Here is a 12,491-nt window from a genome sequence, read left to right on the forward strand (position 1 = left end):
CCTCTCCGAGGCTCCTGCCCACTTCCCAGCTTCCACAGGATCTCCAGGGTCCTTGGCCCCCACCGGTCCCCTTGGTTCCCATCCGAGGCTCCCGCCCGCTCGGGTCTCCTCAGTGCGAGTTCGAGAATCCCGCCTCCGCCGATCTTGTCAGTGCTTGTGCGAGGCTCGCTTCCCCTTCGAGTCTCCTTAGCGACACAGGACCCATCTCGGTTCTAACCGCTAGTCATCGCGGTTCCCGCCGCGGGCGAGCTGGGACACCGGCTCCGGCCAGGGGGCGCGGGGGCGCGCGCGTCGGCGTCGGGCTCTGGCTCCGCCCCTGCATGCGCGCGCGCGGCTGCGGCGGCCGGGGCGGGGCGAGCAGAGGGGGCGGAGCCGCCGGCGCCGAGGCTGAGGCAGAGGCTGAGGCAGCAGCTGAGGCTGAGGTAGCCGAGGCTGAGGCGGCGGCGGCGAGGGGCTCCTGGCCGGGGCCGCGGGGGGCCAGCCGAGCCCGCCGCAGCGCCCACCGCCAGACGCCGGCGGCCCGCGGGCGCAGCGTGACCCGAGGTAAGGCGGCGGGGACGCGGGCGGCCGCGTTTATGTAAGCGCGGGGCAGGTGGCTGAGGCCGCGCAGCGCCGGCCGCCGCGGAGCCGACCACCGACCCCAGACCCCGTAGACCCCGGCCCGGGCCCGCGGCGGGCTGCGGGGTTGCTGGCGCATCCCGGGCGGCGCGCTGAGGGCGGGCCGCGGTCCTCCTGGATGCGCTGCGCTGCGGGAGGAGGCTGCGCCCAGGACGGCTTGTCCGCGTGGGATGGGTTGCGCCGCGGCGAGCCGAGAGTGCGCCTCTCGGACAGGAGGCTGTGCCCGCCGAGGGGACCCTGTACTTCGGCGTGGGGACCTGTGCCCGTCCGAGAGGAGACTGCGCCCGGGGAGGACAGCCGTGTGCCGGGGCGCAGGGGACCTGTGCCCCGGGTGAGGATCCTGTACCCCGGGAGGGGACCTTTGCCCAGCAGAGGGGAGGCTGCGCCCCGGAAGGGGAGCCCTGTACCCTGCAGAGGGCAAGCTGCGCCCGGGCCATGGGAACCTTGCATTCTAGGGAAGGGACCTGTGCCTAGTAGGGAGGAGGCTGCGCTCGGAGAGGAGACACCCTGTGTCACTCCGAAGCTGCGTCCGGGGATGGGGACCCTGTGCCCTGCAGAAGGGACCATGTGCTTGGCAGAGGGGAGGCTGTGTCCTGAAGAGGGGACCCGTGCCCAGCAGAAGGGGAAGGGGCTAAGGCCCTGTGCTGGGAGTAGGGGAGGCTGCACCAGGGGATGGGGACTTTGTGCCCTGCAGAAGGGACCATGTGCTCCGCCCGGAGGAGGGGGACCAAGTGCCCCGCAGAGGTGAGAATGCGTCACCGGGAGGGAATCCTGTGCCCTGCGGAGAGTACTCTGTGCTCCGAGGAGGGGAGACCCTCACCCTACACCCCACAGAAGGGAGGCTGCGCCCTGTGGAGAGCACTTCGTGTCCTGCAGAGGAGACACTGCGCTCCCACGGAGTGGACACCGTGACCCCGGTAAGGGAGGCTTCTTTCTGGTGGTCCGCGTCCCTGCCGAGGGCTCAGAGTCTACGTGGGGCGCCGTGCGCCCGGGTGACGAAGTTCCGAGTGCCCCGAGTGCCCGGCGCGTCTTCTGCTGTGGGAGCCATCTGGGACATTAGTGGCTGGAGGTGAATTTTGACGCGCTCGCATAAGGCAGCAGGAAAATTCACTATGTGGTGTCTGTAAGGAGGGAAGATGTCAGATGGGGCTCTGGACGCTAGACTGTAGTGGCGCCGGAGTCGCCTGTCGAGGACCAGAAATGTGTTCCGTTAGGGATTTATGAGGGGGGTTATCCGCTCCGGAGTGCCTGGTGGAGGTTAATGTTTTCAGCTAGCAGGTTTGGATTGTTACTTCTAATGAGGGCTTTTTCTTCTTTTGAAAACGCTTATTGCGTTCCATTTTGGAAGAATAAGGAAAAGTGGCCTGACAGCAAACTTGCTTGCTTGCTTATTTATTTATTTATTTATAGTTCAGTTGCTGTAATTAAGATGATCAAACAGTAAGTTTACTGAGAATAGAAATAACTGTGTTAATCCTCTTTGTTCCTTTGAAAGGAAGCTGCATTTCCCAAAACTGTTTGTAAAAGCCAACTCTTTCTTCCTTTCTCGGAGATGAAACCTCTTTACCCTTTTTGCTTGAGAGGGTTCCCTGGAGGGAAAAGAGAAGAAAACGGAGGCAGAAGGTTGATTGGTACAGCTCCTTTTGGAACGAGAGAATTAATGCTCCCTTGGGTTCCTTCAGGTTCCTCCAAGGGACAGATTCACAGCGTGGGCACCTCACAACAGGGGCTTGATAAATATTGGATGAGGCACACTGGGCTGGGTGTTTTGATCCCACAGTGGTGGAGAGGTGGAATTCACAGGCTTTGAAAGGAATGTGTTCTCCATGCCTGTTAGATGTCAAGGGGTTTCAGAAACTGGGCACATTCAGTTACTTCTACGTCAGCTGTGAAACTCCAGTAGGAAGTCGCAAAGGAGACCTTTCTGCAAGGACACTGTTGAAGAGAGAAATTAATGACGTGTATCTTCCATGATGTGTTCATTCAGTCATTGCTGGTAGGCCAACTCAGGGAGATTAGCTACCAAGAAATAACATCATGCCCAAAACACATCTTGGCTCATAGGCAAATGCATTTCTTTCTAAGTTTATGTGCTGTAAAGCATTTAAACTGTCTTAGAATAATAATAAAAAAAAATCCTTTAAACCCATCTTGTCCAGTGAATGAACAGTCTCCAACTGGTCATGTGCTAGACCTTCCCCTCTGGAGTTACAGTGCTGAACTCTACAAGCACAGTGCAAAAGCCCACGAGCAGTTTGTCTTCTTAATCACTTTAATAGTATTGACATTTTAAGATAAAATTAGAATACTTTCAAAAGTATAAAGCTTTTGCTTGTAGGTTTAAAAACTTAAGTATGCATATAATACATTCAGGAAGGCAAGCAGTGCCTGCATACATAAAACGCTAAAAAGGCACACAGAATAGGCTCATCTTCATTGGTCTCTGTACCCTACTGCTCATTTATCTCCAGATGTTACTATGTATGGGTTGTACATTGTCTCAGCAGTGGTCAGAATATGTTATGTAGCTGTAGATGTATTTTAATATAGTTTCTTTTTTTCTGGTACTGGGAGTGAACCAAGAATGAAGAGCACATGTTAGGCAAGTGCTAGCAGGAGGTATTATCTCAGCTTTGAGAAACAGTCTCACTAAGTTGCCTGAACTCACTCTGTATGTTGGTAGGCCTTGAATTTTTAATTCTCTTGTCTTAGGCTTCCAAGTATCTGGAATTATGGACCTGTACCACCAGGCTCAACTCTAAAAATGCAGTGTTTTAACGTTTCCCTTAGCAGTGTAATCCCTTAGCAGGATTCTTATTTATATAAGGGCACAAAGAAGACCTGCTCATAATTTTTAATCCAAATTTCCTTCATCAGTAAGTTGTGTTTAAGAACTGGATTTTATTGCCTTGAGTGCTGGGATTAGCTGTGTAAATACACAGGACCAGAGAATATTGTTTAAATAGCTAGAGGTTATCTACTTTTGGCTATTGTAGTCAATGAAATTATACAGTCATTAGGGAAATGGTCAAGCTTAGTATGAAAGCTTGGAGAGGGCCAATTATTATCATTTTTTAAGACAGGGTTTCTTTGTGTAGCTTTGGCTGTCCTGGATTCCCTTTGTAGACCAGGCTGGCCTCGAATTCACAGTGATCCTCTTGCTTCTGCCTCCCTGAGTGCTGGGATCATAGGAGTCCGCCCCCCCCCCCCCCGGCTTGGAAAGGGTCAGTTCTATTGGAAAACATGACAATTTTCTGTGTTAACTTTCTAACATGAATTTCCAAGCCCACAGTTTGGGGTGAGGGGAATAGTTGTGCCTAAAACCCTGTATTTAATATGTTCATAGTATATGAACTAGAACAAATCAGTAACAACAATTTCACTTAAAAATTATCCACTAAATCAGTGGTTCTCAACCTTCCTAATGCTTGAGACTCTTTAATACAATTCCTCATGTTGTGGTGACCCCCAACCATAAAATTATTTTTGTTGCTACTTCAAACTGTAATTTTGCTACTGTTATGAATCATAATGTAAATATATGATGTGCAGGATGTCTAATATTTGACCCCTGTGAAAGGGTTGACCCCCAGGTTGAGAATTGCTGCACTAGATTAATTAAGATGTTTTCCTTATTCATTAGTGACTGTCTTCCTCAAGGCATATGTTTTGTTTGGAGCATGGATGAAGAAGGTACAGTGGCCAGGCCAGCAGATATTTTTACCTTGCCTTCCACTGCAATTAGGACTGTTTATATCAAGTTAACGTTACTTGCTTTTAAACAATTTGGTAATACTGTCTGCTGTTCTTTCCGGTTTTTATACTAATGTGGTGCTGTAGGAATTTGTATGCCAATGACTTTGGTTTCAGGCATGACAGGTTGAGTTCAGATGAAGCAGGAAGGGAATGAAAGTAGCTGGAAGGTGCCTGGTGTTTATGTTGAAAAAATGGTGGAATGGAAGCTGTTGGCTCTAGATCAGTGATTTTCAAACCGATGCTGTTTCTTTCTCATTAGTAGTACTTGTGTTCCAGGTTCTGTTCTAATGAACCTGATGAGGCTAGTTTTCCCCACCTGGAGTGGGAAAACGGGAAGCATTCCTAATGTCTGTGCATCCTGAAGGGCAAAGGAAGAAAGGGTAGGTGGAAGGAGACAGAATAGGTGTTTAAGAAGTGTGGTGATGTGTTTGGTTACAGCCTGATGCAGCCTTCCAGGCAGAGGGGACTCTGGGGTAAAGGCCTTGACATGAGTTGTTAACATCAGAGAGCCATTGTGGCTAGGGAGGGAGAGAGAGTGGCAGGAAATGAGGTTGGAGAGGTTGGGGAGGGCTGCTTCTTGCTGGAGTGTAGAGGCTGTGGTAAGGGATTTAAAATTTAATCCCAGAGTGATGGGAGGTCTTAGGAGGGTTGGCCTGCCTGCTCTTCCCCCTCCCCCTTTTCCTTTTAGAGAGTTTTAGACATGATAGAGAAGGACATGATCTGGTTACCTTCTGGCTTGTGGGTTTTTAGGAGCTTGTCATGTGCCAGGCTGTTTCAGAATACTTCATGTTTGTCAGTTCAGCCAATTGACAGCCCAAAAGGTGAACATTATTACTGTTCAGTTTTTATTAATTTATTTTATTTTTATATGTATATGGAGTGTAGACAATGTAGAGGTCAGAGGATAACTTCTCAGATTGTCAGTCCTGTGTGCAAGTACCTCAACCTGCTGAACCATCTCTCCAGTCTGTTACTGTTATTCCTGTGTTACAGATGGGGGCTATCAAAGCAGAGAATTGTGAGGTGCTTGCTCAAGGTCACACAGTCAGTGGCACAGACAGATCCTCTCTGTAGCATGCTACATTCGTTTCCCTCACTCCATTGCTGCAGGCAGGAGCATTAGTGGAGACCAGTGAGAAAGCCCTGATAGAAGCCTGATCACCAGGCTGAGGCCCCAGCAAGAGGGAAAGGTGGATTGTCAGTGTGTAAGATGCTTTGTGAGGTGCACCATTTTTTTTTTTTATTCCTGACTGAGGAAGATGTACCAATTAGAGGATGGCAACACTTTCTTACCACTTAGCATTTATTTTCACTCAATGAAAGGACTGACTTTGAGCATAGACCATTACAGTGCTTTTGTGCTTTCATTAAAAAGAATACTGAAGTAATATTATCACAACAGGTTGTTTAGAATCGAGTCTTCTGACTTTTAACTTGGGGCAATTCCATATTGGTGGATGGTGTAGGAAGCCTGGGAAGGTTATATGTTTAGGGTAGGGATTAGGACTTGAGATTTGGAAAATGAATCCTGAGACCTTGCTCAGTGATCATACCACACACTAGCCTGGGGGTCAGCGTGCCACCACTTAGCTGTTTAATTTTTCTGTGCTTCAGTTTTTCATCTTTAGTTCAGGGAGACTAGAATTTGTGTCTTGTCCAGCTATGATGGTGCATGCCTTCAATCCCAGCATGAAGGAGCCAGTCTGGGTCAGACAGGAGTACATAGTGAGGTCCTGTCTCAAAAGCAACAGCAATAACAACAAAAATACATAAAAATAAAAAATAAAAGGGAAAGGAAAGAAAAAAAAAACCCATCTCAAATGGTTGTTGAGTCGATATGCTGAGCTAATGTAGAGGGCCTAGAATAGTACCTGACTAGCAGGATTTAAGAGAGTTTGCTTTGCTTACTGTTTTTATGATTAGTCATCTGAATGAGAGATTGGGATAGAAAGGAAAATTCAAGGACAGGCTCTGCAAAAGGTCGGGCCACAAATGCAAAGTTAGGTGTCTTTTTTAGTATAGCTGCTGTTTATATCATAGGCTGGACAGTGAGTGTGGATGCAGAGTAGCAGAGGTAGGTACTGGTAGGAACTCTTGACAAGAGTCCATAGGGGAGGGGATGTTGGACTATGCTACTAAAGATGGCAAGCAGGAAGGTCCAGTGGTCAGGAATCCAGGACATGAATGCTTAGGTAGGGGACTTGGAAAATGTTTTCTTGGATTTGGGAGAGGCAGGCCATCAGTGACTTTGGTGGGGTTTTAGAGCATTGAAGAGAATGGACATTAAATGTGGATGGCTTTCTAAGGAAGTTTTATTTAAAGAGAGCCGACTGATGGAACTCAACCTGGGGGTAATGGTCTAGGCTCCTGTGTATTTTGTTTTGGGTAGTGATGGCAGGAACATTACAGGAAGCAAGTCCTTAAGAAGGTTCCAGTGGCTGACAGAGAAAGGATGTTCAGCCCCATCAGGCAGGAAGCTCTGCATTCAGTTCATTCAAAAGTATTTGGAAGACTTGCTAGCCTGGATTAGGAAGAATGGTGTGGGACTTAGAATACTGTTTTCACACCAGGTGTGGTAGTGCATGTCTTTAGTCCCAGCACTCGGGAGGTGGAGGCAAGTAGATTACTGTGAGTGGTTCACTGCCCTCCTGGTTTACAAAGGGAGTCTAGGACAGCCAAGGTTACACAGAGAAACCCTGTCTAGAAAAACAAAAAACAAACAAACAAAAAACAAAACCAAGCCAAACAAAAAAACCTTTTTTACAAGTGGACATTCCTTGTGGCTTTTTTATGAGAGATTTGTATGAAATGGAACCTTTCTTTATTAAAACATTCCCTAGCACACACTGCTTTTCCAAAGGTCCTGAGTTCAATTCCCAGCAACCGCATAGCGGTTCACAAACATCTGTAATGAGATCTGGTGCCCTCTTCTGGCCTGCAGGCGTACATGCAGGCAGAATGCTGTATATGTAATAAATAAATAAATCTTTAAGACCAAAAACAAACAAACAAACAAACAAACAAACAAACAAAGTTCCCTTGTCTCTAAGGGTCCTCAGTGGAAGGAGGGCTGTCATCCTTATTTACCAGATGTAGCCCTGAGGAGAAGACCTGGCAACCTGAGGAAACACCAAGTTGCATTTTGGAATGTCCCACAGCACCCGAGGAAGGTGACATCAAGGGTTCTAACACTTAAATTGATGTTCATCTTATTTAACCAAGCTCCCATTAGGTTGCTGACATGTTTTGCCGTAGTGGAAGGAGCCATATCATTGTCTAGTTGGAGATTTGAAGGTGGGGCAGGATAGGCATGTAGGGACAGGTGGGGCAGGCACTGCAAGGTTTTAAGTAGGGTTACAGCTTTCACATAGTGCAGGCCAAAGTTGTAGAGGTGGGAAAAGACAGAAGACAGGAACTTTTTCTTGGTGTGGGTTCAGGAAGAAGAGATGAAGCAGAAAACACTAACTTCAGACTCAGTTTTTCCTACTATCCCCTTATCACATCATTCTCAGTGGGTGGCAAGATTTCACTGTGCAAGCATCGGTTCTAAACCAGACAATAGCAGGGTTCCCTGATCCAGTCCAGTTGGATGCTGTCTGTCTGTAGTATGGTAGGTCACTTAGGCTAAGGTCCCTCTCCTTAAGATGGCCTCTACTTCAGGCCCAGTTTTTTGTCTGGATTTCTGGAACTTCTAAAATTCCCAGCAATTGCATGGTGGCTCACAACCATCTATAATAAGATCTGGTGTCCTCTTCTGACATGCAGGCAGAACAGTATATACGTAATAAGTAAATAAAGAAATGTAAAAAAAAATATTTATTTATTTTTATTTTATGTACATTGGTGTTTGACTGAATGTATGTCTATCCCCTGGAACAGGAGTTACCGACAGTTGTGAGCTGCCATGTGGGTGCTGGGAATTGAACGTGGGTCCTTTGGAAGAGCAGTCAATGCTGAGCCATCTCTCCAGCTCTTATTAAGGGTATTTCTTATTAAGGGACTTAAAGCGTGTAAACATGTAAGCTATGAAGAAATCCCAGGTGAGTTCTGTAAGGCTCCTACACATAGAACCTGACCTTGTGGTGCCTTGTAGTGTGTGGGTGAGTTCTTTTTCAGCTTCCTGTGAGCTGTCACATGCTGACTTCTCTAGGAGCTCCAACTCTGTCTTTTAGCCACTGTCTCTCTGATGCCTGTTCATGGCATAAATGACTGTTGATAGCCTGTGTGGGAGTCCAGCTGTGTCTGTCTGTTTAGCCTTCCTGGTCCTCCACCCTTTAAAAAATATTTTTATTAATTGTTTGAAATTTTATGTCTTTTGTTTGTTTCTTTGCTTTTGAGACAGGGTCTCACTATGCAGTTCAGGCTAGCCTTGAACTCAGAGAGATACACCTGCCTCAGCCCCCTGAGTACTGGGATTAAAAGTGTGTACCACATCCTAGTTAGGATTACTATTGTTGTGATGAAACACCATGACCAAAAGTAACTTGGGAAGGAAAGGGTTTATTTGGCTTTCACTTCCACATCACTATTCTTCATCAAAGGAAGTCAGGGTGGGATCTCAAACAGGGCAGGAACCTGGAGGCAGGAGCTGATGCAGAGACCATCTGTTTACTGGCTTGTTCCCCTTGGCTTGCTCAGCCTCCTTTCTTATAGAACCCAGGACCACCAGCTCAGAGATGGCCCCACCCCCAGTGGGCTGGGCCCTCCCCATCAATCACTAATGAAGAAAGTGCCCTACAGGCTTGCCTACATCCAGATCTTCTGGAGGCATTTCTTAATTGAGTCTTCCTCCTCTCTGATGACTCTAGTTTGTGTCAAGTTTGTGCCACCATGCCTGTCTCATAGTCACCCCAACTCTGCCTTCTAACTTCTCCCAGATAATTCCCACCTATCTGTCCCCACCCCTTCTAACTTCTCGATCCTCTCCCACACTTAAATAATTCATTGAGTCCAATTTGTGCTGATCATATATTGATACGTTTGGGGCCATTCACTGAGTGTGATTTGACTTACTAGGGCCTCACCCTTTAAAAAAAAAAAAAACAAAACTTGTTTCTCCCTGCCCTAGAAACCATTAACTATTAATGGCCTCTCAGGAGACTCACTCCCTCTCTGTTTTAAAATTATTTTATTTTGTTTATTTTTATGACTAATGTTTGTGTGTGTGCATGCGCACACATCTGAATGCCACACATCCTTAGAGATGAGGATGACTTTTGGGAATTGGTTCTCTGATTTCTGAGTTCTGTGGAGTGAACTCAGGTTATCAAGGTGGTGTAGCAAGTACTTTCGCCCTCCGAACCCTCTCATCAGGCACTTCTTGGTTTCTTTATGTAGTATTCTCTCTTCTGTTCTGAAATGGCTCTTATTTGCTGTTTTGACGTGATAGATTAGAGAGTTGTTGGGGAAAGTGAAACTCCTATGGCCTCAGTTGGAGAGGGAGACAGGCACTGTAAGTAAAAATGAGTGTGAGTGTGTGTGTGTGAGAAAGAGAGAGAGAGAAAGAGAGAGGAGGAGGGGAAAAGGAGAGGGAGAGGGGGAGGGAGGGAGGAAGGAAGAGAGAAACGGAACAGGGATTAAGAAGCTTTTGCAACTCTGAATGGTGCTGCTAAGGACCAGAAGAGTCTGGTAATCTTCAGTGGTGGACATCAGATTACCCACTAGTATATTATATATAGCATTTGTTTCTACTTATGTAGTTTTTGAAATACATCACATGCCTGGTGGTGATGGCACACGCCTTTAGTCCTAGCACTCAGGAGACAGAGGCAGGCAGCTCTCTCTTGATTGGAGTCCAGCCTGGTCTACAGAGGGAATTCCAGGATGGACTACACAGAGAAAGCCTGATTCAAGGGAAAAAACAAACAAACAAACAAAAAACAAACTAAAAACAAATAAATGAAAGCAAAGAGAAATATCACATGTTGTCTGTAAGTCACAGACTTTGTAGATTTTGAATTGGTAGAACTGGTGCTGCTCAGGGAGATCAGATCATTGCACTTAGGTCATTACTCCTTATAGTGGTTCCTTGTTGGAGATCCCATGGATGATATTTTCAGATCAATCACAAAACTAATTCGGGAAGAGGCTCAGTGACTTCTTGAGGAGGCTGGATGTTATGTAGACAACAGTTCCTAAGCTCTTGTGTGTCATGCATGGTTAGTCTTGTCTGGCCCTCATGCCAGTCCTGGGAGGGCACTGTTCTGTGGGACTGCCTCCACCCCTTTTCATTGCTGAGAACTTGCTCTCAGGGCTTACCTGAGTGGCTGCCTGCCCACTCTCCCTTTTTCCACTATGTGTCCTCTCAGTTTGTTCTTGACTAGCAGCCAAATCTGAGCCCGTAATACGAGGCACATAACGTCATTCTTCTGCTTGAAATCCTGCACCTGTTCTATCTCAGGTGCTCCCAGCAGTCCCTTCTGTCTCTTACTGCAGTCTGCCCTTAGCTTCTTGCCAGCTCTCACATCTTTTTGCACACATTCATATAAACATGCTCTGTCACTCCTCTGGCTATTTACCTTCATCATCTACCCCTTCCTCCCTCCTTTGATTCACATAAAACTACCTGGCAGAAATGGGAGCCCTGGAAGGCAGGATTGTTGCTCTAACTGTCCTGAGGTCCTGAGGTCCAGAACAATAGCTGGCAGATGGCAGGTACTTTTAAATCCTTGCTGAATGAGGCAGTGATTTATTTTTTTCTTATTCTTTCTGTAGGTGGTAAGTGATAGAGCTTGAATTAAGGAAGTTTGTCTGCCTCTGCAAACGTATGCTTTTCTGCCTTACACACTGTCCCCCACACCCTACTGTACTTGCTGAATCAGTCATATATTTATGCCCATATGTCTATGTTATCTCCAGACTTCCTTGCTTTTCTTTGTAGAATAGAAACATTTACAAAACATTCAAAATTGTTATAAAATCACAAAGTACAATATAGTAAATTAATCTGTTGAAAACAGGGTGCTCACATCCTGAAAAAAAAAAAAAAAAAGTTGTGCCTCAACAACATCATCTTACACTCTTGGGCGGCATGTAGTTGAAATGCATTCCCTTCAGTGATAACAGCATTTCGGATGCTCTGGGAGCTTTTAGAAAAAAGCAGCCAGACAGAATGAAAAATCCATGTGATTCAACTGTGGAGGCTTACAGGAATTAAAACTGGAGAAAGTGTAGCTTATCAGCTACTTGGTGGAGAACCAAGCAGGAGACTGCTCCAGAATTCAGGGACTTGGCGGGAATAATCCCAGCTTGGTTCTGCATCTGCCCGCAGCTTTGTCGAATGTGAAATGAAGGTACTGAAGTGGTGGCTTCTAAGGTTCATTCCCCGCTAGGGACCTGTGTTAGTGGCAAATATGGTTAACAGCACATACCATGCCCCTCATGGCCTGGCTGCTAAGGTCCTTGCAGGGCTGGCACCTGGCATGCAGGTGTCAATGACTGTTGAAGGGGTGCAGCATTGGAAGAGGGGTCTGAGGAGTTGAACAGGTTTGGGGCAAGATTGAAGGAGGTGAAGTAAGGAACCCTGTTTGTGTGGAAATAGGAGACCTCAGCGAGTCAGAGTTGCTCAACGCCTTTGCACTTCATTTGGTACAAAGGGACTAGGTTGTCTGTTGTCTTGAACTTAGAAGTTCTGTGAGTTTGGAGTTCATCATGTCTGATAAAGATGATAATCAATTAAGATTTAATTGCCCTTTCTTCTAACATTATAAAGTTGTCAACACATCTACTAATTGGTTTAGAAAACAGATCAGAAAGTCTCGCAAGTTTCCGATGCCTTTGCTTATGGGCAGTGCACATAAATACAGGCTTTTTGTTATTGTTAAAAAGTATAACCCAAGCATACTAACCTCATGATGGCTGGCTTACTTTGGGCTAGTTAGTTATTTTGAGAAAAGGGATTTATTCAAGGATGTTAGGGAGCCTGACCTCAGAGCCCTTCCAATCTGATACAAGCTTCATGTATCTTTCTCTGTACCAGGCACCTGCTTCCTCAGATTTTTCTCTCCTGAGGTGGAATCTCAGATTGGCAGAGCCTACCACCTGTGTGTACCCCAGCTGCATGAGAGCAGATAGAATTCTGTCTGCTGCCCCAGAAAGAGGACACTCATTACCTGGGT

The 12,491-nt window shown here is 46.8% G+C and overlaps 1 protein-coding gene across 3 annotated transcripts in view; it reads left to right on the top strand.

The window, feature by feature from the left end:
• The first annotated feature begins 353 nt into the window (after positions 1-353).
• Positions 354-12,491, top strand: part of Adarb1 (adenosine deaminase RNA specific B1) — a 122,344-nt gene continuing 110,206 nt past the window's right edge. For 2 of the 3 annotated variants that reach the window (XM_021630935.2, XM_021630937.2), the window contains exon 1: positions 404-543. The gene's annotated coding sequence lies outside the window, so the exon portion shown is untranslated. Of the gene's footprint in view, positions 544-12,491 lie in introns of all 3 variants that reach the window. The other variant, XM_060369302.1, reaches the window with a different exon arrangement.

This window comes from Meriones unguiculatus, chromosome 16 (genome assembly GCF_030254825.1).
Source record: "Meriones unguiculatus strain TT.TT164.6M chromosome 16, Bangor_MerUng_6.1, whole genome shotgun sequence".
NCBI lineage: Eukaryota > Metazoa > Chordata > Mammalia > Rodentia > Muridae > Meriones > Meriones unguiculatus.